Here is a 26522-nt window from a genome sequence, read left to right as displayed (position 1 = left end):
GCGGCTGGGCCTGTGAGCCATGGCCGCTCAGCCTGTGCGTCCGGAGCCTGTGCTCTGCAATGGGAGAGGTCACAACAGTGAGAGGCCTGCGTACTGCAAAAAAAAAAAAAAAGGACTTGGCCACTGTTGGCTACATTTAAGTAGGCAAGAAACTACTTTTACAATTTTCCTAGATCTACGCATGAGCCAAGCTCTCCAGGAAGTTCCTAGAGTTTCCCTCTTTATGGAAACAATTAATCTCATCATTGTCCTGGCACGCCTGAGTAGGAAAGATGAGGCCCAGATTTATAGTACTTGGCTCAGGGCCCTACAAGAGACAAAGGCAAGACATTTGTTAGCTCTGTCAACCACTTATGTGCAGCAACTGTTACAGGAATTTTCAGACGCTTTTCCAAAACTGGATCCAATCCCAAAACTGGGTTAAGTTATCATAGTTTGGATGGTTATTAGTCATCTATTGCTGTGTAGCAAATTATCTCAAAACTTAGCTCTGAAGAACAATATATCACACAGTTTCTGAGAGTAGGCTATCTGGGAGAGGCTCAGCTGGGTGGTTCTGGCTTGGGGTCGGTCTCTCTTGAGGTTGCTCTCTAGCTCTTAGCTATGCTTACAGTCATATCCAGGCTCAAAGGGAGCTAGAGAATCCACTTCTAAACTCACTCATTTGGTTGTTGACAGGCCTCCATTCTTCATGGCTATTGGTCAGAGACCTACATTCCTTGACACACAGACTCCTCCATAGCCTGCTGGAACAGCCTCATTTCATGGCATCTGGTTTCCCACAGAAGTGATTCAGGAGGGAGAGAAATGTGAGCAGGTAAGTGAAATAGTGCCCCCAAAGGAAGCAGGACTTGTATCTAGAATATATTAAGATCTTTACAACTACATAGTAAGAAGATAAGGTGTCCAATTAAAAGTGGGAAAAATAGTGGAACAGGAACTTTACAAAAGAATATATAAACAAATGGCCAAGATACTCAATTATCACTATTAGGGAGATCAAAATCAAAATCTATAATAAGGCACTGTTACAGTATCATAAGAATGGCTAAAATTATAAAGGCTGAAAATAGCAATCATTTTCAAGGTTGTGTCGAGCAAATTAAATGAACTGAAGTTTATGCTGGGAGTGTAAAATGACAAAGCCATTTGTAAACTGGCATAGTCAGGTTAGGTGTACAGACATTTACCATACAAGTTCTAGCTATTTATCCAAGAGAAATGGTTTCAGCTCTTCATAGAAACACTTGTACATGAGTGTTCATAAGTGTGTCATGCATAATAACTAAAGCTAGAAACAATACATGTATCTGTCCAACAATACATCTTTGGTATACATTGGAATGCTACCTAATTCTTGCTCCCCAATCCTTTGGAATTAATACCTGATTAATCCCCCATATAGTTATATACTGATATATGCAACAATAAAAAACAGTCTCCCAAACATGATGCTGAGGGAAAGAAGCTAGATAAAAGAGAGTATGTATTACATATCTATTGAAAAATGAATCCACAGTGATAGAAATCATATCAGTGATTGTGTGAGATAGTGATTTGGATGATATTGATTTCAAAGTGGCATAAAGAACATGCTGGGATGATGTAAATATCCTATACATTTTTATGGTATTGCTACGTGGTTTATATGGCATATTCTTGGTAAAATTCATTGAAATAACATAGTTTAAAGTATATAATTTTATATTTATACCTTATTAAAGTTATTTATAAAGGTAAGAAAAAGTTAAAACTGTGTAAACTGAAAAGTTTTAGAATGCAAGGGGTAGTTCACAGAAAAAACAATAGTATTTGGAAACTTTATTGCCCTCTCTTAGTCTTTGCAAGATCAACCACAAGGCAAAGATAATATATATGAATAATATCATGAATCATGTTAATTTCATATCCATAGATTTGGATAGAGATATAAATATTTTTACCTCAGGGAAATACTTCTTCTATTATTTAACAAATATTTTTTGGAAAGAATCACATAATAAGTCTCATAGAAAAATCTCAATAATTTTCCCAAATAAAAAAATTATGGAGATCACTTTATGTAACCTCAGTGCAAAAAACCTGGAACTGGATAACTGACATAATTTTTAAAGCTATTTTAAAAATAGAAATGCTCTTCTGAACTTTTGAGACAAAGTGGAAATCAAGACCAAAATTATAGACTATTTAAAAAATGAGATCTTTATATCACATGTCACATGGTTAAGATGAACTTAGAGATCAATATCAGAGTCTTATATAGTTTCATAATTTATTTATTAACTCAACAAATATTTATTGAAGGGCTAGTGTGTTCTAAAAATTTTTCTGTGCTTTAGGGACATAGATAAAAAAACATGTAACTTCATAGAGTTACATGCTAGTGGAAGTGAATAGACCAAAAAACCACTATAAATATATAATATTTAAGATAGTGATAAGTTCTTTGGAAAAAATAAAGCTGAGTAAGGTGGATAGAGAGTGATCAGAGAAGGGATGCCTTTTTGCATTAGTGGTAAGGAAAGCCGTCTCTGAGAAGGTGATGTTTCAGCAGAGTTCTGAAGGAAGGGAAGGAATCAATCATGCAGACATTGAGGGAATAGCATGCTAGGCAGAGAAAATAGTAAGTGCAAAGACCCTGAGGAAGCTGGGAGTGGAGCAAGCAATGGATTCGTTGACAGGAAAGGAGATTAGAGAAATTATATGAGGTCAGATCATGTAGTACCTTCTAGGCTACCATTAGGACTTTGGCTTACTCTGAGGAGGTGGGGAGCCTGTGGAAGGAACTGAACAGAGGATAGACACGGTATGAGTTATATGTTTAAAAGATCACTCTAGAATTATCTACATAGCAAAAAGGGTAGAAACAGGGAGATCAATTGGGAGGTTGTTGTAATAGTTCAGGTAAAACATGATGGAGACTTGGTCACTACCTGCTAGGCATTTTAGTAAGTGCATTGCAGATATTCTATGATCATAAACATGATCAGGATCTAATCAGTTAGGTGGAGGGAAATAGTTAACTAATCTTAGTTAACTATTAGTTAACTAACTAATAGTTAACTAATTAGTTAACAACTAACCAAGAAAAAGAAAAGGTAAGCAATTTAATTCAATAATTCAACACAGAAATCTAGAAAGAGACCAGCTAAACAAAGTGTTTAGCAATCACGTAGGATAAGGGAATTAAGTGGGCCAGGAAGATATTAATGAATTAGAAACCGGAAGGACAGTGGAAATGAAAAATAAATATTAAAGCCAGTGCTTTGAAAAGTTCAGTAAAATAGAAATTGTTGTTAATTTGAATAAGGAAAAGGGAAAATACAGATATACTACATCCAGAATGAAAAATATATATATAACCTCAAATATGAAGATTTTAAATTATAAGGAAAAAGTACAATTTGCTAATACATGCAAAAAATTTAAAATTAAACTGTTTTCAAAAATATATATAAATCAAAAATAAGTAGAATAAAATAAAACAATAGTAATGTTGAATAACCAGGACAGAAATTGAAAACCTTGCTAAGAACTATGTTATAAAAAGAACTCGGTGAGAAAGTTTCACGGGTGAGTTACATCAAGCTTAAGGCACAGAAAGTTTTCATGATCTAAAACATAGAAGTTCCAAAGTTTGACAGCTCATTTAATAACACTGGCATAGCCCCAATTCTAAACAGAACAAAGGGAGTACAAAATCCTAAATAAATCACAAGCAAATTGAATTTAGAACTGTATTTTAGTACATATCCTCTGACAAAGCAGAGTTTATGAAGTAGCAGTATAGTGATTTAAGAGTGCAGACTCTGGAGTCAGATAGCCTAGGAAATGGTTTGCATCTTGAGATGGATCTGATAGCTGTATGGCTTTAATCAACTTATTTAATCTCTCCATATCTCAGTTCCCTTATGTATAAAATAGACCTAGTTGTTGTAAAGATTAAAAGAGTTAATATCTGCAATGCACTTACTAAACATGTAGTAACCACTCAAAAAATATTATCTGTTAACATTAGTTTTTATTTTTAGAAGTGTGTTAGTCATATTAATAAGTCAAAGAAAAAAAACATAATTTTTTTAGATAACAAAAGATATTTGATAAAACTTAATATCAATTTATGATTTTAAAAAATCTTTGAATATCCAGTAAGAAGAGAGCTTATTCATATATATATATATATATATATATATATATATATATATACATTCAATATATTCCTGTGTATGGAAGAAGTACTACTTCATATAATAAGAACACAAATAAGAAATAAGATTTACTATTATTTATGGATGATAAAACTGTCTACCTGGAAAGCCCAAGCAAATCAAAATCCAATAGGATTTTTGAAAAATTGGTAATTATCCTAACTTCCCTTTTGAAAAATAAATGTGTGAGCATTTGCCAAGAGCATGTTGAAAAAGAGAAATATACAGGCACCTTTGCCCTACTAGTTGTTAAACTGTCTTACTGGTGTATAAACATATCAATAGAGGAGGAAAAAGGCCAGAAGATGATCAGCAAAGATAAGAATGGTGTTTCAAATCAACGTGGGACAACTTGGTTTTTTTAATAAATGGTATTGGAATGAGTAGACATAATCTGATCAGTAATAAAATATATAACCTCTTTTTGGGTGTAACCACTGTATTGTTTCTGAAATACATCATATTGTCAGGGGATGTTTGCAGAGTCAGTGTGGGACCTAATGTTGGGGAAGTGATACCAGAAGCCATGGCTTATTGGGAAGGGTGCATTAATTCTCTAAAAACAGTTCTTGATTTATATGTATTTCTCCTTTAGTTCTATCAGTTGTTTTACCAGAGAGTTGAGCACAAACACAAAAGAGACTTGACTCCATTCATTCAATAAATATTTACTGAGTACTGCCTTGTGCCAGGCATGCTGTTCTGTGTGTAGGGGATTCAACAGATTAACAAAATAGCTATATTCCTATCCATGTGGAACTTACACTGTTCACAGCATAGGGTGTGAACAATAAGCCAAAAAAGTAAACAAATATATACGATATAGTATATAATGAGGGATAAAGAGGAAAAAAAAATAGAACAAAGAAGAAGAGGATTGGGGTGTGTTGGCGGCCTGAGGTACAATTTCAGAAAGGATTTTCCGGGTAGGCCACATTTGAATAAAGATCTGGAGGTGGTGGGGCCTCCCTGGTGGCGCAGTGGTTGAGAGTCCGCCTGCCGATGCAGGGGATACGGGTTCGTGCCCCGGTCTGGGAGGATCCCACGTGCCACGGAGCGCCTGGGCCCGTGAGCCATGGCCTCTGGGCCTGCGCATCCGGAGCCTGTGCTCTGCAACGGGAGAGGCCACAACAGTGAGAGGCCCGCATACCGCAAAAAGAAGAAAAAAAAAAAAAAAAAAAAAAGATCTGGAGGTGGTGGGGCCGCTGAGTAAGAGCATTCTGCAGAGAGGTACAAGCAGGTGCAAACACTTGAGGATGTTGGTGTTGGTGGATACAGAATGAGGGGTAGAAAGAAGACCAGTGGGAGGGAGAAGTAGAATGTGAGACCAGGCGGTAGTGGGACTGGTGATGAAAGAAAGGGAAGGGAAAGTCAGGCCCTGTAAGCCATTGCAATGATCCAGGTGTTTGTTTACTCCTTGAGATGGCTTGTCAATGGGATATTTTGTGCCTCCCGGAGACATGGTCAGATCTACGTTTATGGCTGAGTGTAATCCTCACATTCACTTGCAGTCATTCTCTCACACACAAAAATTGAGTAATGCCTCCAAACGTGTGCCCACTCCCAAACCACAGGCATTCACAAAAGGACACGGGCACAGGGGCATTGACGTGTCATTCGCCCTCAATTGTGCCAGAAGTGCGCACACATGCGTGTGTGTGCGCGCGTGCACATCAGGATGAAAATAAACTGCATTCATGAAACCTGCACTGACTCAAGAATAAGCATGGTAACAGCCAATTACCCAGCACCTCCACCCTCCTACACCCTGTCCAACAGATTTCTGGATCTCTCTGTCAGAGCTACTGCTCGAAGCCCTCCTGGAAGATCCGAGGTCCTGGCTTACTGTACACAGTGGGTAGAGTGCAAAAAAAGAAGCTTCTCACTGTCCCCAGAATCACTGTGTCTGAACGCACAGTGCATGATCCACAGCAGCCTGAGAACTTCCAGCGCGGCAAGCACTGCAGCGGCATCAGCGGCCAGTGGAAGAAAACAGAGCAGGTAGGTGTTTCTCCCAGGTGGAACCGAAATTAGCCTTGGGTGTGCCATGAGTGACCCAGGCCTCAGGGTCCGGAAGCCTCAATATTTCCTTCGACACACTTGTCTTGTGCCACATTTCTTACCTTTGTAGGAGTGTGGTCTCCGGGCTCAGGACACCTAATTTCCAAGATGTCCTTGTTCAGTTTTTCTCCTTCTTAATCCTAGGTGCGGCAGTGCTGCAAGGGAATAAAATCTCAGAGCTGGGGAACTGAGTGCCTGAAACTCCCTCTCCTCAGGGCGGACTGACAGGCCAGTGGGGGACCCCAGGAATGAAAGAACTGGTTGGTAGCGCTCAGGTGCGCTTGGGCACAGAGCCAAGAAAGGCAAGATGTGCAAGGGAAGGGCTCAGAATGGTGGATTGCAGGCCCAGTGCATCCTGGAGTCTAGAAGGAGAAATCCGAGGGCTGAGAACCAGACTGGGGTTTGGGGGCTCAGCAGTTAGGGTCCTGAGCTCTGGCCTAGGCTTTCCCTGAAGAGTTGCAAGACCAAGTTGGCGAACGCGGCAAAGCAGATACTGTGTGGCATGTAAATTGGGCTCTGCCACTTTAGACTTGCAGATGAGTCTTTAAAAGTCAGGTGACAAATAACTTTTGCCTAAATGACTTCCAAGACCTGAGGTTTCTGACATATCAGTCTTTTGAAATCATTTGTAAGTATGTATGTCCGTGGATTGCCTTTTCCTATTGAGAGAACCACAGCTTTCACCAGTGCAGTGGTGACTGCAGAATGTTTAAGAAAGGACAACTTTAGAAGCCAAATTTGTAACCATATCACTTTGTGGGCTCAGAACTCTACCTCTGAATGCCATGTGGGCCTTCAGCCTTCAAAGCCTACATTGGTTCCTCACTTTGAAATCTTTGCAGGCTACAAACAAAGGGCTGGTGGTGTGAGGCAGGAATCATCAGGGTCTGTACCTAGAGGGTGCTAACTTAGCCTCCAGCACTTTCAAACTTTACTTTAAAAGTCAGTCCCTCCAGATAGGGAGGGACTGAGATTAATTTATCCCTCAATTACTCTGAATTTCTAAGAAGTCCCTGGGACTGGGACAAGTTTAGAAAACAAAAAACAAAAAAAAAAACCTTTTCTTTGGCACTTAGCACCATGTGTTGCACATCAGGTGGCACTCACCCAGTGTTTGTTGAATGAATGGAAATTAATTTCCTCTGGCAGATTTACCAGCCAACCTCACTGCTATTATATGGCTCTAATCCCGACCTGTGGAGAATTCGGACCTAGTTAGGCAGAGCAACATTTGCTTGGATTCTGAAATTGTGAGTGCAAATAAACACTTTCTAAAGTCTAGGGCCTCCTAGTGTGAGATGCAAAACCATTCTCCTCTGAGCCCATCCCTGATTTACCAAGTGAACTAAAAAAGTTTAGACCTTAGCATGTGCAGTTTGCTTATATTGCATCCAGCCCTCACTGAAACTTCTTGGAACTGAAGCACTAAACAGAGCATGATCTAGTGAAAGTCACCAAGGAAAGTACTGATTTTAAAATAGTTACTTGATTATTTGGCACTTGGTTGGACAATCTTATTTCATAACTATTAAACCTGGGAATCAGCATGAGGTAAAAATAATCTAGTTTGGAAAAAAAATTTTTACAACATTCTGATAAACTCTAACTGCTATGATATTTCCGTTCTTTTAAATTAGATTCCTGTGCTTTTTTATTTAAAATTTTTTAGAAAGATGATTTTGCAGGCTATGCCAGAGACCCATATCTGGTTGAAAATTCTTTTTTCAAGTTTTTTCCAGTTTTATTGAGATATAATTAACATACGAGATTGTATAAGCATAAGGTATACAGCATAATGTTTTGACACACATACATCTTGAAATGTTTATCACAATAAATTTAGTGAACATCTATCATACAGGTGGCTGAGAAATCTTCTGTGAATTTACATGTAGTTAAAAAGGTTATACCTAAATGTTTACTCCTTTAATTATATACATTTTGTGTATGAAGTAGACTCAACAACAACCATAAAACCACAATAGTGACAATCTCAGGAGCAGTAGCAACACAAATTCATTCTCCTCAGCCTGGGGGAAGTTCAGAGCAGTCCAATTCACTGGAGAATTTCAAATGAAAATTCATTGGACTGGGTTCTGCATGTAAGGAACTTGGAAGTCACTACTTTGTTCTAACAACAAGTAAAAAGCTGAAGAGACTGGAAAAACAACTCTTCTGGAATCCTTAAGAAACGTGAATACAAAGCAAACCTTTGCCCCCAAGACTGAGGAGACAGGCAGTGGGTGATGGCTTACTGGAGCAGAGATCACAAGGGGAAACCTCAGTGGGAACAAGTGCCTAGAGCCAGTGCTGTGGTAGGAAACCCTGAACTGTAACTGAAGAACTGCTGGAGAAACAGCCTGGACAACTCTGAGAGTTAAAAACTCCAGGGGCACCCAGTCATAAGGGGTCCCCTACAGTTGTGTGAATTTTAAGTCCCAGTGCTCAACAGGTTCTCACAGTACATAGGAGAGAAATATACCCTGGTGGGATTTGCCTCTACAAGCTGCACTTGGTTCTCACAATAGGTAACAGAGAAAAATCCCCTTGTGCATCCAGAGAGGGAGGGGAAAAGAACCATTTGGAAATACACCAAATGACCATGTTCCTAAGAAGGCCTGCCCTCAGGAGACACCACTTAACCAGAGCCTAACCTGAAGGCATATTATCCTATCCAACCGACCAGGGGAAGGGAAATCCCCAACTACAGGCAGCTCTAGCCTTGCAACTGCCATTAAGGAGTCTAGGACCAGGGACCATTGGATTTTTAGCTTAGACAAAGAATCAGAAAGGCATTCATGGCAGCAGGAACAAAGAGGATGCCACATCCGTGGGGGCTTCCTGGCTTCTCATTCTTGAATATGAGAGGGTCTAGCTGACTTTCCTACAGAGCTGAGTTGACTTGCCCTTGGGGTGCTCCTCCCAACCACACAGGGACCTTCTTTGCGGCAGGTACCAGGAGAGTTTCCTTCCCAAATCCAGAGGCCATTTCTAGGGTGACTTCAGCTGCCAGGGAAAATGCTGAGTGTGGTAAACCAGGGCCAGGCTGGTCACTCTGAGGGGTGGACAGGCTCAGCAGGTAACACCAAAGAACTACTCTGGGTGGGTTCCTCTGAGATGACTAAAATTCTCCCTTGATTCAGAGCCATCCAGAATGGCTCTCCTTTCCCTGAGTAAGAACAGTGTTCCATGGAGAAGAGGGATAGAAACAGGAATCTTCTCACTGTATGAGAAGTTCCTTACACAGACAGCTCCTTTATGGGCTCTGTTGGCGAACCATACCGTGCACATGAGGGGACTTCTTCTGTAGCTGGAGTCTCCTGGGGTTGGGAAGAGTATGACTTTGGGGTCTTTTACAACTGGATTTGAGTCCTGCCTTTGCCACTCACTTATGTCCTTAAGCAGATAATAATCTCTCTGAGCCACAGTTCCTCAACATGTATAACATATATCATGTTAAACACCAGACACATTGCTTGGCACGAAGGAGGTACTTAAGAGTGGTGGCTATTATTTTATAACGAAAGCTTATCTAACTATATCAGCTCAGTATGATAAGTGAAATCAATGCACACTCCTCTGCCTTCTTAAGAGGAAGGCAATCTGTAAGTGTTTAATTCTCAGAATAAAACCGATTACCAGAGCCACAACAGAATGAATTTGCCTTCCCCAAACCTCTCAGATACATACCTGTCCATGTTGCAGGCTCATTGCTCATCAGGATTAATGACAATTTATATTAAATACCTGGCACATTGCCTGGCATGGAAAAGGCACTCAAGAGTGGTGGATATTATAACAAAAGTTTACCCCTACCCCTCAAGTGCCAAATCATATCAATTTGTTTGGAAAACTAGTAAAATGCAGTGCATACTACTCTACTTTCTTAGATTAAACTGAATGCAATTTAAATCCTTTCTTGAAGGTCACTGACACTGTCATAAAATTATTACTTAATACACTGGCGTGAGACAGTGCTGCTCTCAGGGTTATGAGATGTGTAGGGCCAATAGCCCCAAACTAGACAATATCATGCTGTCAGTTCTTTTTGATGTCTAATATCTATATAATTTTTGGTTATTCTCTTTCATTTCTTCCCAAAAAGTTGTCAACTATCCCTTCTTGCTGATGTCATTGTGACTGTATTTAGCAACAGTCTACCCACTTGCATTTCCATTTGGTGTGCAGTAAAGCTAACAAGAAAGCAAAACCAACAAAAACGAAACTTAGTATACTGGTATAGGAACAAAGAACCTATAGATATTAAGTCAGACCCTGTAAAACTGGTCAAGCAATATAAAAAGGGTCTCTGTGGAATTCTGCTCAGTTAATCTGTACTCAAGAGAGCAGAAATAAAGCTTGTCAGAATTATATGTAAACACAGAGCAAACAAATCCTGAGTAAGCATTTAGGAGTGCTTTTCATCCTGTATAGGTCTTTTCACTTTGTATAACTGTAACTCTATACCCATTACACTATAACTCTCCATTCCTGGCAACCACCATTCTACTTTCTGTCCCTATGACTATGAGTACTTTAAGTACCTCATATAAGGAAAATCATTTGCCTCGTTTTATTGACTTCTTTTGCCTAACATGAGGTCCTCAAGGTTCATCCCTCTTGTAGCATATGTCAGAATTTCTTTCCTTTTTAAGGCTGAATAATATTCCACTGTGTGTATATACATTTTGCTTGTCCATTCATCAATTGATGGATACTTGTGTAGCTTCCATGTTTTAGCTATTGTGAATAATACTGCTATATACATGAGTGTACAAATATCTCTTTGAGATCTTGTTTTCAGTCCTTTCGGTATATACCCAGAAGTAGAAATGCTGGATCATATAGTAATTCTATTTTTAATTTTTCTGAGGAGCTGTTCTACTGTTTTCCACAGTAGCTGTACCTTTTTACATAAAGGCTATACATGTACAGCAGCTGTACATTCACTTACATTTACACTGTGCACTAAAAGTGTACAAGAACTCCAATTTCTCCATTCTTACCAACATTTGTTATATTCTGGGTTTTTGAATAGTAGCCATCCTAATAGGTGTTAGGTGGTATCTCCTTGAACTTTTTTTTTTTTTGCGGTACTCGGGCCTCTCACTGTTGTGGCCTCTCCCGTTGCGGAGCACAGGCTCCGGACGCGCAGGCTCAGCGGCCATGGCTGATGGGCCCAGCCGCTCCGCAGCATGTGGGATCTTCCCGGACCGGGGCACGAACCCGTGTCTCCTGCATCGGCAGGCGGACTCTCAACCACTGCGCCACCAGGGAAGCCCATCCCCATGACTTTTTAATTTCATATATGAAAGTTTGTACCATTGAACCCCTTTACCCACTTTGCCCATTCTCCAACCCCCACCTCTGGCAACCATGCATATGTTCTCTGTATCGGTGAGCTATCTGAATTCTTTCACTTAATACAATGCCCTCAAGGGGTTCATCCATGTGGTTACAAATGGCAAGATTTCATTTCTTTTTATGGCTAATATTTCATTATATGTATATATATATATACATATATATAATATATATATAGTGTGTGTGTACATAAAACACATTACACATTTTCCTTATCCATTCATCTATCAGTAGAAACAGGTTTATTCCATATCTTGCCTATTGTAAATAATGCTGCAATGAACAGTGTTGCACATATTTTTTCAAGTTAGTGCTTTTGTTTTCTTTGGATAAATACCCAGAAGTGGAATTGCTGGATCATATGGTAGTTCTATTTTCAATTGTTTGAGGAGCCTCCATACTGTTTTCCATAGTGGTTGCACCAATTTAAATTCCCATCAATAGTGCCGAAGGGTTCCCTTTTCTAATAGATATGAGTGATATCTCATTGTGGTTCTCATTTGTATTTCCCTGGTTAGAGATATTGAGCACCTTTTCATGTATTTGTTGGCCATCTATATGTCTCTTTGGAAAAATGTCTATTCAGTTCTTATACCCATTTTTTAATCGAATTGTTCTTTTTATTTATTTATTTTTTTGCTATTAGGTTATATGAGTCTTTATGTATTTTGGAAAGTAACCCCTTATATAATATATGATTTGAAAATATATTCTTCCATTCAGTAGGTTGCCTTTTCATTTTGTATTTGGTTTCCTTTGCTGTGCAGAAGCTTTTCAGTTTAATATAGTCATATTTGTTTATTTTTGCTTTTGTTTCCCTTACCTGATGAGACATATCTAGAAAGATATTGCTAAGACTGATGTCAAAGAGTTTACTGCGTATGCTTTCCTCTAGGAGATTTATGGTTTCAGGTGGGCATTCTCATCTTATTCCAGACATTAGAGGAAAAGCTTTCATTTTTTTGTCATTGACTATGGTGTTGCTCTTGGTTTTTATATATATCATTTATTGTATTTAAATAGTTTCCTTCTACCCCCAGTTTGTTGAGAGTTTTTATCAAAAAAAGTGTGTTGAATTTGGCCATATACATTTTCTGTATCAGTGGAGGGAATTATGTGTGTTTTTTTCCCTTCATTCTGTTATTGTGGTTTAACCAGTTGATCAGTTTTCATATTTCGAGTCATCCTTGCATTACAGGAATTAATCCCATTTGGTCATGTTGTATAATCTTTTTAATATACTGCTGAATTCAACTTACTAGTATTTTGTTGAGAGTTTCTACATCCATGTTCAAAAGGGATATTGGGCTGTAGGGATTCTTTTCCTTGCAGAATCTTTCTCTGGCTTTGGTATCAGGGTAATATTGGCCTCATAGAATAGGTTAGGATATGGTCCTTTCTCTTCAGTTTTTTGGAAAATTTTGAGAAATATTGGTACTAGTTTTCTTTAAATGTTTGGTAGTATTCATCGGTGAAGCCATCAGATCCAGGGGTTTTCTTTCTTGGAAAATGTTTGATTGCTGTTTCAATTTCCTTATTAATTGTAGGTATATTTGGATTTTCTATTCCTTCATGATTTAGACTTGATAGGTTTTGTTTCTAGGAATTTGTCCATTTCTTTTAGGTTATCCAATTTGTCAGTGTACAATTTTTCATAACTCTCTTATTATCCTTTTTATTTCTAAAGAATTGGTAGTAATGTCCCTGCTATCATTTCTTTTTTTTTTTTTTTTTAGAATCAATGATTTTACTGAGGGAGATAAGTTACTCAAATGTTAACGGGCTGTAGGCAAAGGGAAGAAACACATTAAAAGTCTCAGGTGTGCTGGTAGAGGAGAGAGAGTACTAACAGCTCTGCCCAACCAACATTCTGGATCCAGGGCTTCTATACTTCTCTAAGGCTCTATTTCTCATGTGTCACTTTCCATTCAAAGGATTCTGGAGACCAAATGCAACGGGATTCCTTCAGCTACCAACCAAGAGTCTTTGGGTCTTCTCTCAGCCAAGGCATCCAGTGAAAATACGATCTATTTTTCAGAGTCCTCTGGAGGATTAAAAAATCTCTTTCACATTGTGTTGCCATGCTCCTTGCTCTTGTTCCTCTTTTCCATGTACTCATTCTTCAAGCATTTTCTCATCTCCTGATCGAGATCATTGCAATGACCAAAAAGTTTCAGAATGCTATGCCTACTGGCGGCCACACCCAGAGAGCAGAAGCAGTATTCCCCAGCGAAGACTCTGCACCCAGAAGCCGGCAGCCTGGGCGCCAGAGCTGGGACAGCTCTGGGTGGCCCTGCTATCATTTCTGATTCAATAATTTGAGTCTTCTCTTTTTTACTTAGTCCGTTTAGCTAAAAAATTGTCACTTTTGTTGATGATTCTGAAGAACTAGTTTTGGATTCATTGATATTCTCGGCTGTTTTTCTAACCTCCATTTTATTTATATCTGTTCTAATCTTTATTCTTTCCTTCCTTCTGATAGCTTTGGGTTTAGTGTGTTCTTTTTCTATTTCTTAAGTTATTAAGTTAGGTTGATGATTTGAGATCTTTCTTGATTTTTAATGTAAGCATTTAAGGCTATAAATTTCCCCCTTAACACTGCTTTCACAGCATCCCATAAGTTTTGGTATTTTGAATTTTCATTTTCATTCATCTGTAAGCATTTTCTAATTTCTTTTATGATACTTCTTTGATCCATTGCTTGTTGCAAAGTGTGGTTTCATTTACACAAGTTTGTGATTTATTTTTTTCTGTTACTGATTTCTAACTTTGTCCTATTGTGATTGGGGAAGATACCTTTTATAATATCTATCTTTTTAATCAATTGAGACTTAATTGGTGGCCTAACTTATGGTCTGCCCTGGAAAATGTTCATGTGTACTTGAGAAGAATGTGTATGCTATTACTCTGGGTAGAGTGTTCTATAGATGTCTGTTAGATCTAGTTGGTTTATTGTGTTAAGTACTCTATTTCCTTATTTATCTTCTGTCTGGTTGTTCTATCAATTATTGGATGGGAATTTGAAGTTTTCAACTACTACTGTAGGACTGTCTATTTCTACCATCAGTTCTGTCAGCTTTACTTCATATATTACACTGATCTGTTATTACATGTGAAAGTGTTTATAATTATTATATCTTCTTTCTGTATTGAGCCTTTTATTAATATAGGATGTCTTTCTTTTTCTCTTGTAACTTTTTTTGATTTAAAGTCTATTTTGTCTGCTATTAGTATAGCCACCCTTGCTCTCTTTTGGTTACTATTTGCATGGAATATCTTTTTTTATCCTTTTACTTTTAACGTATTTGTGTCTTTGGATCTAAAGGGCGTCTTTTGTAGATAGCCTGTGAGTTAACCATGTGTTTTTATCCATTCTGCTAATCTTTGTCTTCTGATTGGAGTATATAATGCATTTATATTTAAAGTAATTGCTGATAAGGAGATTGCTGATAAGGCATTTCTGTCATTTTGCTATTTGCTTTCTAGATGCCTATAGCTTCTCTCTCCCTCATATCCTGCATTACCTTCTTCTTTTGTGTTTACTTGATTTTTTGAAATATATGTGTAAATACCTTTCTCATTTCCTTTTTTTAAAATTTTTATTTATTTATTTTTATTTGTTTATTTTTGGCTGCATTGGGTCTTCTTTGCTGTGCGTGGGCTTTCTCTAGTTGTGGCGAGTGGGGGCTGCTCTTTGTTGCAGTGAGCAGGCTTCTCATTGCAGTAGCTTCTCTTGTTGCGGAGCATGGGCTCTATGTACACTGGCTTCAGTAGTTGTGGCACACAGGCTTCAGTAGTTGTGGCTTGTGGGCTCTAGAGCACAGGCTCAGTAGTTGTGGAACACGGGCTTAGTTGCTCTGTGACATGTGGGATCTTCCCAGACCAGGGCTCGAACCCGTGTCCCCTACATTGGCAGGAGGATTCTTAACCACTGCACCACGAGTGAAGCCCCCCTCATTTCCTTTTTGTAATTCTATAACTATTTTCTTTGTGGTTGCCATGGGGATACATTTAATATCCTATACTTAAATACTCTAATTTGAATCTACACCAGCTAAACTTCAATAACATATAAAAACTCAGCTCCTTTACTTCTCTGTCCCTACCCCTTTCAGTTGTTGATGTCACAAAATTGCATTGTTTACATTTTGTGCCCCAAAACATGACCTAATAATAATTTTAAATGCATTAGTATTAAATTATGTAGAAAGCAATATGTGGAGGTACAAACCAAAGTTACAGTAATACTAGCCTTTATAGTTTTTTAATGTATTGCTATCTCAAAATATATAGGAAGCTAAAAGTGCAGTCACAAACCATTGTTACAATGATACTCACTTTTATAATTGCTTTATTGAAATCTTATTTCTCCACACACTTCCTAGTTACTGTCTAGTGTCCTTTCATTTCACCTTGCTGGACACCCTTTAGCCTTTCTTGTAAGGCAGGACTGGTGGTAACAAACTCCCTCAGTTTTGTTTATCCCTCATTTTCAAACAAAAGTTTTGCTAGACATAGGATTTCTGGTTGACAGTGTTTATCTTCTAGCACTTTTTATGTATTGGCCCACTGCCTTCTGGCCTACAGTTTCTAATGAGAAATCTTCTGTTATTGAAGAGTCCCTGTATGCAATGATTTGCTTCTCTCTTGTTACTTTCTAGATTCTCTCCTGGCTTTTGGCATTTTAAAGTCTGATTATAATGTGTCTTGGTGTAGGTCTCTGAGTTCATCTTACTTGGAATTTGTTGAGTTTCTTGGCTGTTTATATTTATGTCTTCCATCAAATGTGATGGTTTTCAGCTTTATTTTTTCAAATATTCTTTCTGCTTTTTTCTCCCTTTCTTCTTCTGGGACATCCACAGTATGTATGTTGGTCCCTTTAGTGGTTTCCAGCATGTTTTTTAGACTCTGTTTAGTCTCCTTTACTCTTTTTTCTTTCTGTTGCTTAATCTCAATAATTTCCATTTTCGGATCTTCAAGTTTGCTGACTCTTTTCTTCTGATTGCTCAAATTACCTTCAAATCTCTTGTAAATTTTTCATTTCAGTTACTGTACTTTTCAGTTCCAGAATTGCTTTTATAGATTCTTTGTAGATTTTCTAATATCTTTATTGCTTTTCCCATTGTGTTCACACATCACGTTTTGTTTTGTCTTGTTTTGTTTTTTGGGCAGTGCCTCACGGCTTGTGGCATCTTAGTTTCCCGACCAGGGAATGAACCCAGGCCCTCAGCAGTGAAAGCATGTAGTCCTAACCACTGGACCGCCAGGGAATTCCCCACACATCATTTTCTTAACTTTCTGTACATCACATCTTCCTTTAATTCCTTGAGCATTTCTTTCTTTCTTTTTCTTTTGGGGAGGCGGTGGGGTGGGACCTGCGCCACGCAACATGGGGGATCTTAGTTCCCCAACCAGGGATCTAACCCATGCCCCCTGTATTGGAAGCATGGAGTCTTAACCACTGGACTGCCAGGGAAGACCCGAGCATTTCTAAGATAGTTGTTTTAAATCTTTTTTAGTATATCTGCCATCAGGTCTTTTCAAGGAACGTTTGTTGATTTATTTTTTCTTTTGAATGGGCTATATGTTCCTGTTTCTTTGTCTGCTTTCTGATTTTTTGGAACACCAGACATTTGAATCTAATAATATTATAACTGGAAATCAAATTCTCCTTCCTCAAGGTTCGCTGGGGTTTGTAATTGTTTTTGTTTCATTGTTGTTAGTGTAGGCTGAATCTGTGCTGAGGATCAACCTGAGGCATAAACTTAAGGTCTTCCTCAGGTCTGTCTTCTGAATTTTTCCCTGGGTATGCGTGGTCACTTTCTAATTCCCCTGTATATGCAGTTTTTTTGAATATCCTCATCTTTAATCTGTTTTCCAATGGGAGAAGTAGAAAACTGAAGGGGGCAGAAAAAGAGTGCTGGCCCTTTAAATCTTTTGGCAGTCATTCTGGCAGAGAAAAAGAGCTTGCAACAATGAGGGGAGATGCGACAACAATGGCCCTCAGACCCACCTACTTGCCTGAACCTCTGTGATAAAACCAGCAATCAGCAATCAGAGCACAGATCCCTGATACTTGCGGAACAGGGTCCTTTTGGTCCACTCTGGCTCCCACAAGCTGTTTGCAACCTACTCCAGGAACACATGCACAGCTGACTGCCATATTCCTGGGGATGGGAGATTGGTAGCTGCGATGGTGCTAAGAGCTGGAATTGGCTAACATAAACTGCAGTTTTCAGTCCATGTCTTCCCTTTAGAGTTGCAAGCCTTCAACATACTCCAGTTCCAGAGTAATTACATTAGACAGGTTTACCAGCACAGTTGTTGGCTATGTGGGGACACAGATACCTGATATTTCCTACTCTGCCTTCTTCCCAGAATCCTTCTTCATGGTCTTTAGTAACGACAGCCAAACAAGTTAGAGCTGGGTGTGAATGAAGAGCCTACAGACATTGAGAACTTAGTAATGGTCGGGATGGCAGTAATGAATTGTTGTGGTGCCTGTTTCAGTTATCCAGAGACTATTTTCTTGGTCTCTTCTTCTCAGCCTTGTTTGGTTTAAGGGAGGTCATCAGGCAGGGGACACCTGATGAGTGGGTGTTTTGTAGTTTCTTTCAGGAGGCACAGTCATGGTAAAGACAAAGTCTGTAGTGTGAGAAGGGCTCTGTGATCCAGACTGCAGTCGTATGAGGAGTATGTCCCTGGATAATAGGGCTCTGAGGACATGAGTAGAAATTATGCTCCTATTACTAGACAAATATCCTTGTAGCTGGTGTGATATCAACTAACTTTCAGATGTCAAATCTTGTATTGGTTTCTATAATTCAAAGTCACTTTTTGGCAACAAAGACCAAAAGGATCTTCTAGGTCCTTTGGAAACCCCTTAGCCCTGGGCCAGTTGTTCTCAGCACACCTTAAACAGTAAGCAGTAGTCCCTCACATTTAAGCAATCAGTGCCTATCTTCTCTTCAGCACCAATAAGTGCCATCCACAGCAAACCTCCAGTTAAAATAAGAATGTGAAGAATGGGCTCATGGAAGATCCCAAGGGCTGAGCAGAGACCACAGGTTAGAGAATTGTTGTTTCCTTCTTTTCCTACTTTGTCTTGTAGTCAATCTGGGACAACTTTTCCCTTTCACCTTTGTCTCAGGTGTTCAAGAATTTTCATTGGCCAAAATACTACTAAGAAATCCTTTCTGCTCTCTCTCTAGGAAGATAGAGATGCCAGGTTCCTGCAGGTGATGAAGTAGGATAAGGGCGAGGTTGTCGAGAAAGTTTATTCCTACTTCTGCTTGATATAATTACAACGCAGATTATCTGTTTCTTTTATATCAGACTATAAGTACTATTAAAGCAGGAATGGTATCTGCCTATTTCACCCCTGTATCTAGTGCTTAGAATGTAGTATATGCTCAAAGAAAACTTTTGAATGAATGAATAAATTTCTACTAGGATTAAAGAATATAAGAAGGCCAGTGTGAAAATTCTCAGCACAATTTTGGGGAACCCTGCTTAGTGCACTATAGGAGTGGGGAAGCCATGAGTTAAAAGCCTTCTAGATATTTCTAGGATGTTCTGAAAAATGCCAAATAGTAACAAATCAGTCTTAGGAGAAATCATCCTTTCAGTAAGTCATTGTAGTATCCTTCCAGTTTTCAAAATTGTAGCAAACATTGAAAGAAAGAAAGCTGATCTAGGAGGCAGTCATTTCTGTACTAAAAAGAAAAGATCAACCAAATACTACTGGTCCTGTTCAGTGGCAATTCATGTTGACATTTAAAGGAAATACAAATTTTAAAATATCAAGAACCTCATAAGCATATGCCCTAGGAGTCTTATTCCAATTTTTAATTCTAATGAAAACATGGAGGTGGAACTTCATCTGATTCAGCTCAAAGGATATTACAATAACCTAATATAATAATGACAAAAGAATGTATCAGAATCTTGTCTTCTACTAAAGAACAGACATCACCTAGTAGGTATTCCCCACAAAAAAAGAAAACCAGGGGGAAAAAATCTGATGAGAAAAGTGACATCAAAACGTTTTTCAAATGCTAAAAGTTGAAGTTTAAAAAAATCGCCTAAATTTTGCCCTAATGCTACAATTTCCAAGAGGTCTAAAGAATTATTATATCAGCATCATCTGGGTATTGATAAAGACATATATTCCTATTCAGAGGTCCCACTCTATGCCAAATGAATCTGCATCTCCAGGAGTCAGGTCTGAGCATTGAATAGTTTCTACACTCCCCAGGTGATTCTGATGCAAGCCAGTTTGGAGAGCTAACTCTTAAAATGTCAGAGTCTTCACAATATATCTTCCTTTTCCTTCATCTCAGTAGTTGAAGTCAGCTTCCTGCAGCTTCCTGTGATTTCTTTTACCTACTAGCAAAATTTATGTGTTTCCTTTTATCTACTAATTGCTTACCTTAAAATGACATTTAATCAGAGTGTGTTATCTTATAGAACCATGAAATTGAGGTGGGAGAAGAAACAACACAATATTTTGGTTCTCTCCACATTGGTTCTTTAGATCTTGCTTTGTTATATTAGTTCAGGTATTCTCTCAGACAGAACAACAGACATAGAAGTATTCAAATGCAAATCTGTATGTAACACACATCCCTGGCATGAAAGATCCTAGGATAGAGTTTTTTGGAACGGTATCACAGCTCCTTGGATTGAGCCTTGACTGAGGATTTTCCTACTGATAAGCTTGACATGAAGTTCTTGGCCCAAAGCTTTAGGTAGATTTTAATTAAGAGTAAGAATCTAGGCTTAGAACAGAGATCTAGGTTCAAATCCCAGCTGCAACACTAATGTAAGTTTAGAAAAAATTGCTACATTTTTGTTCAAATTTAATTGTGATTTAGAAAAAATTTGTTTCATCTTTCCACATCTAGATTTTATTAAGTGAAAATCTCTATCTTTATACACTATCTCCTATAGAATAATAATAGTAACAGCTGATAATCATTAGTGCTGTGTTAAATGAAAGATGAATAGGAAAGCAACTTTTTTCTTATCCATTAAAAAAATATTGGTGATCATGCAACTGCCATAGCTTCTAGCCATAATAGGGAGTAGATTGAGTATTACATCTCCAGGAAGAAGACAAACTGATGGTTCTAGTAAAATATTTTTTTCAGAATCAGATCAAATGAAAAACAACAAAATTTAGATATCCTTGTTTTAAAAGTCAGCAATACCATTTTATTATGAACTGTCTACCTTAGTTGAAGAAGGTGTCTTTTGACTGTGGCAGATTGTATTTTCCAGTATTGGCCGAAATAATATTTCCCATCCCATATATTTTTTAAAATCTTGCCATATTCCCATTAAGGGAATATGTGTTAGTTATGACCCCACAGTTATGTACTTTACTGACATTACAGAATTCTCATATCAGTTCCCTGGTGTATTGCTCAGACTAAGGGTAAAATTACTCTGGTTATGTAAACACACGTCAGCTAGGGGTTAGGGTAGGTGGCCAGGGTGCAGGTAGGTGGTGGGGAAAGTCAGCAATAGAGAGTGAAATTAGTCTCATATTTTCTGTGACTCAGATGGAAATACGATAGATAATTAGGAATTTAATATGATCAAACCATGCATCTTACTATAGATTTGATGTTTTCATGTTCTTGTACCATGTTTCATGATAGGAAAGTTTTAATTTGAAAACATGACTAAACAATCACTCTGAAAAAATTTTCATGAACAATAGAAACAAAAAAGAAATGATACTAATAATAATCCCAAATATTAATCAACAAAATATAAAGAAAGAAAGCCACGTACGTTCTCAGTGAGCTCATATGAAATCCTCAGAGATTAAACTTTCAGTGTATGTAATCTTCCTACTCTGTCCTCTGAACTCCCAGAGCATGCAATCATTTGGTCAGGAAGTCTGTGTTCATGTCCACAGTGTCACACATTTTGCCTGATGCTAAGGACAGAACGATGACAGATGCTGTCCTTGCCCTCTGAGTTCATGTCATCAGTATAGTTCATATAATATCAGGTTGTGGCTCACTGTATATGTGTTAAGGAAGGGCCCAGGTCTTCTTCACATTTGTTCACAGTAATCAATTTTAATTGTAGCAAAAAGTTTAAATGGTAATTTTTTCTTGAAAATATGGTCAGGGGAATAAAAGGAAATGAGATTAGATAAAAAGAATCCAAATTGTTGCACTTAACAAGGTACCAACATTTTCTGATTGACCACCATGTGCCAAACGTCATTCCAAGAACTTTGTATATATTCCATTGTTCAGTCCTCACCCCAATCCTGTAAGGCAGGAAGGAAACTAATCTCACTAAGGTTTACAGAAGTTGATTCCTTACACCCTTCTGACTCATCCTCTTCACTGCAGCCAGGTGACCTGGTCTGGTCACTCATTGGCTTAGCAGCCTTCCATGACTCTCCACTGGCCTTGGAATAATGTCTAAAACCCTCAACTGACTACTATTGGATCTGGTGTTTCTCAAAGTCTCCAGCCTCATTTCTTGCCTCTCTTTCTCCTACTCTCTTCTCTCTTGGTATAATGCTTTTCCTTCAGTTCCTTAGCACTCACCATGTCCTTTTTCATATCCTGCCTTTCCATAGGCTCTTTTCAAATTTGGAATGCTGTTCATTAACTGTTGAATGAATGAGTGAATGAATAAGGGGTATTGGAAGTATCAGGATAGGATCCTGTTCAGGGGAAATATTAGGAGTAGTAAGGGGATTAGAGAATTAATCACAAAATTCTGATAATAGATGAGTTCTTGTCGATTGCAAGATGTAGCACATCTAGAACCCAGATCTTGATTTCTTCTCTTTACTAGAGCCTGCTCTTCCTTCAAGCCTCAGCATTAGTGCCACTTTCTCTAGGAAGCTTTTCGATTCCCAAGGTAGTTAAAATCCCTGCTGTGTGCCATAGAGCTACCTATATACACTTACCTTCTATAATGCTCATTATACTTTGATGACACACATTTTTATGTCTTTCTTGTTTGCTTCTCTACCCCCAGCACATAGCATTGTAAACACTACTGGTGGTTATTCGCTCTATGTATTGATTTATTTAAATTACACACAATGACACAAGAATACACAGTTGATTCTCATTGGTTTGGTGTTTTGTTTGGCCATTTGTATCTTTCACATAGCATTATGGAGTGGTTGGAGATTTTATAAATCCTCTACCTTCTCTTCCAGGGTGATTACAACTGGTCAGGGATTGGAGCTACTCTCAAGTATAAAATGACATTATCTAATTAAATAAGATAATTAAAATAACAATGATTCTGATTCTCTAAACGTCCCTCTGGGCACATGCTCTGTTGGAGCACATTTCTTTATTTTCCTTTCTTTTACCTTCTCATCTCTTCACTCTTTCATCGCTAATTCCTATCCATCTTCTACATGTCAGCAGGGCTATCACTTCACACAATGTGCACCTAGGCTATCTAAACGACAATCATATTCCCAGTGTCAAGTAAAAGGGTACTTGACAAAAGGTAGGAGCTCAATAAACGCTGCTGAATAAAAGAGTGAGTGAGTGAGTAAATGAAGGTGTGTTGGGGAGATTCAGGGTAGGATATTGTTCAGGGGAAGATCAGGAATAAAGAGATGAGGAAATCAATCACAAAGTGATGTTGTGTTCTTTGACATTTAAACTTTTCAAAAGATGAAGCACACCTAGCACCCAGATCTTAGTCTCTCAATATTATTCTCTAGTAAAATGGAGCAGAAAGCCTTAAAGAAATGGCTGATTCTAAGGCTGGGGCAGGTAAAATATGAACCTGGAGCATCATGTAGGGCTAGAAAATAAAGAAGTGCTCCAGTGGCCATAAGTGTGGGCTGAACTTAGTGATTCTCATCTAACAGACAGAATATGGAAAAGGAACCAGAGTAACTTTAATAACAGGGGGAACCTGGCAGATGCTACCTTAACCAAGTGATCAAGGTTAACATCACCAGTAATACATGTTGACATCACGAACTCCCTGATGTGATACAATGAGAAACACACCTCTCTTCTGAGGTATTCTTCCAAAGAACCGTAACCTCAGTCTAATCACAAGAAAGCATCAGATAACCTAAGCAATAGCTGACCAGTGTATTCAAAATGTCAAGGTCGTGAAAAACAAGGAGTGACTGAGAAACTGTAAAAGAATCAAAGGGGACTAAGGAGATATGAAAACTAAATGCAGCATGGTTTCCTGGAACAGATGAAGGATAATAGTGGGAAAACTGGTGAAATCTGAATAAAATCTAAACTTTAGTTAATTTCATTCTACCACTTTTAATGTCTTCATTTGATAAATGGGCTGTGGTTATATAAGATCTTAATACCATGTGAAGGTGGTTGAAGGGTATATGGGAATTCTGTACTATGTTTGCATCTCATCTGAAAAATCTAAATTATTTCAAAATCAAATTTGAAAAAAAAGAGGTTGTACACGGTTTGACTGCAGTGTCCATTTAAGGGGAGTGTAGTGAGGGGAGCAGGGAAGTTTGCCTGACTTGGGGTCCATGAATTCTTGGCTCTCTAGCAGTGCATACACCACTACCCTTAGTGCATAGTGTTTTCAGTTTTATGGAAAGATTTCACACTAAGCACATTTGACCCTCTCCACCAAGAAGAAAGATGGTGTAGGAAGGTGTTTAGGTTCATGGGGACTAGGGTGAGCTTTTCCCAGGCCTTTGTGTTAAAATGTGTAATCTCACATATAATGTCTGAGATCAGGCATCTGTAGAGACCAAAGTGTAGACTCTAAAAGGAGCTGATCTGAAAGAAGACTGTGACATCATTAATTAACACACTAATGAAAGAATCACACAGATGGTAGGCAACCAAGTCCAGAAGAAGAACAGCCAAACTGAATTAGTCAGTATGTTTGCAGCAAGGACCAGGGTGATGTAGGTGCAAGCTGTGTCTCATAAACCAAGATAATAGGATCTTCTCTTTGGTAAAGATCAGTGACTCAGGCTGTTATAGCTCCTGTGCCCTGATTCTGTTCTCTCTAAACAAGTTATTAAAGCATGAAGAAAGAAAATTGATTACCTATGTACTCGGCTAGATAATTTAAATGCTAATGTTTTTTAATTCTCTCAAAACACTATGAAGTAGACATTATTGTCCCAATCTTACAAGTGGGAATGAGAGACCCATAGAGAGATTAAGCTACACACTTGGTTACAACGTAAGTAGCAGAGCTGGGATTCAAACCCAAATGTATCTGATGCCCTGACCCAATCTCTTACCAGACCCATTGGGTGAGTACAGAGGAAATGCCCCACAGCCCCCCTGTGCTCTTTAATCATCCTACCTGATGGGAATTCCTCCTCTCTGGGGTTGTGTTTTGGTTCACTCATTGTTTAAAGGCCAAAACCCCAGTTGCCTATAGTAAATGTATTTATTTATTTTTGGCTGCATTGGGTCTTCGTTGCTGCACGTGGGCTTTCTCTATTGCTGCGAGCGGGGGCTACTCTTCATTGCGATGTGCGGGCTTCTCATTGTGGTGGCTTCTCTTATTGCAAAGTATGGGCTCTAGGCACGCAGGCTTCAGTAGTTATGGCACACAGACTCAGTAGTTGTGGCTCACAGGCTGTAGAGTGCAGGCTCAGTAGTTTTGGCGCACAGACTTAGTTGCTGTGCAGCATGTGGGATCTTCCGGACCAGGGCTCGAACCTGTGTCCCCTGCATTGGCAGGCGGATTCTTAACAACTGCACCACCAGGGAAGTCCCCCCAGTTGCCTTTTGAAGACAACAATCTCTATAGTGAATGGACAAGAGGGTTACTCCCCAATATTCATTTCCCTTTCTCTTGGTACTAACCCTGATTTTTGTTGGGTATTTGCGCCAACCCTGCCCAGCCCAAGCACTTTGGCTGAAGCTGACTCCACCCCTGGTCCTTGGCGAAGAACATCTGATTCAGACCAGTGAGATTACTTTCTGGTCACACATTTTAGTGACAGGGTGTGCATGCAAGCAAAATTAGGTGAAGAAGCGTAGGATTTCTTTGCTGGGAGCCTCTGAGAAATATGGCTCTTTGCTTTTTCTTGGTGGAGGGCAGGGTTCAGAGATTTGTTTTTTCCTCTGAGAATGGAATGAGGAATCATGTAGCACAGTGGTATGGGTAAGGAAGCAGGTTGTTGCTATTTAGTCCCAGTGAAGTGAAGTCAGCCTTTGGAGGAAGTGCCATGTGCATCAGACAGGTCAAAATAAACCAAGCTTTTGGTGTTCCCACCTTCCTCATGAGCTAATAAATCCCTTTTATTATTTAATCCAGTTTCAGTTGGATTTTCGCTTACTTGCAGCTGAAATCATCTTCACTGAAAGCTTCCAAAGTAACTTTTTTCAAAGTCAGTCCATATAATTTATCGTTCATATCAGGACCACTTTGATACAGTAAAGGAGAGCTATTAATCATCTCATGCTGGCAACAGGTGAATCAGTCCTTTGTCCAGGATGGCAACTGGGACCATCCTGGACAAACCAGGGATGTGTGGTCCCTCTACCACTGAGCCATATGCTACTTGCAATTGTATCAGTGAATAAGCTCTGAACCTTTGGATGAGCACTCTGCTCTATGGATATCAGGTTTTTTTTTAATAAAATAAAATATAACATTCTGTGAATCTAGGTAGTTTCTCCATAATCTGTAATGTTCTGAGCTCCCTTGCTGCCTTGTAAGTCAGAAGGTAGGAACAGGTAAGGAAGGATTCACCTACAGGTTTCAGAGGAAGCACGGTGCCTCTGACACATTGATATCTGAGTTCCAGCCTCCAGATCTAGGAGACAATAAGTTTCTGTTGTTGTAAGTCACCCAGTTGGTAGTACTTGCATACAGCAGCCCTAGGGATCAAATACAGAAGTTAATATGTTAGTCTCAGGA

This window comes from Mesoplodon densirostris, chromosome 7 (genome assembly GCF_025265405.1).
Source record: "Mesoplodon densirostris isolate mMesDen1 chromosome 7, mMesDen1 primary haplotype, whole genome shotgun sequence".
Classification (NCBI taxonomy): domain Eukaryota; kingdom Metazoa; phylum Chordata; class Mammalia; order Artiodactyla; family Ziphiidae; genus Mesoplodon; species Mesoplodon densirostris.
This window is presented reverse-complemented; position numbering follows the sequence as displayed.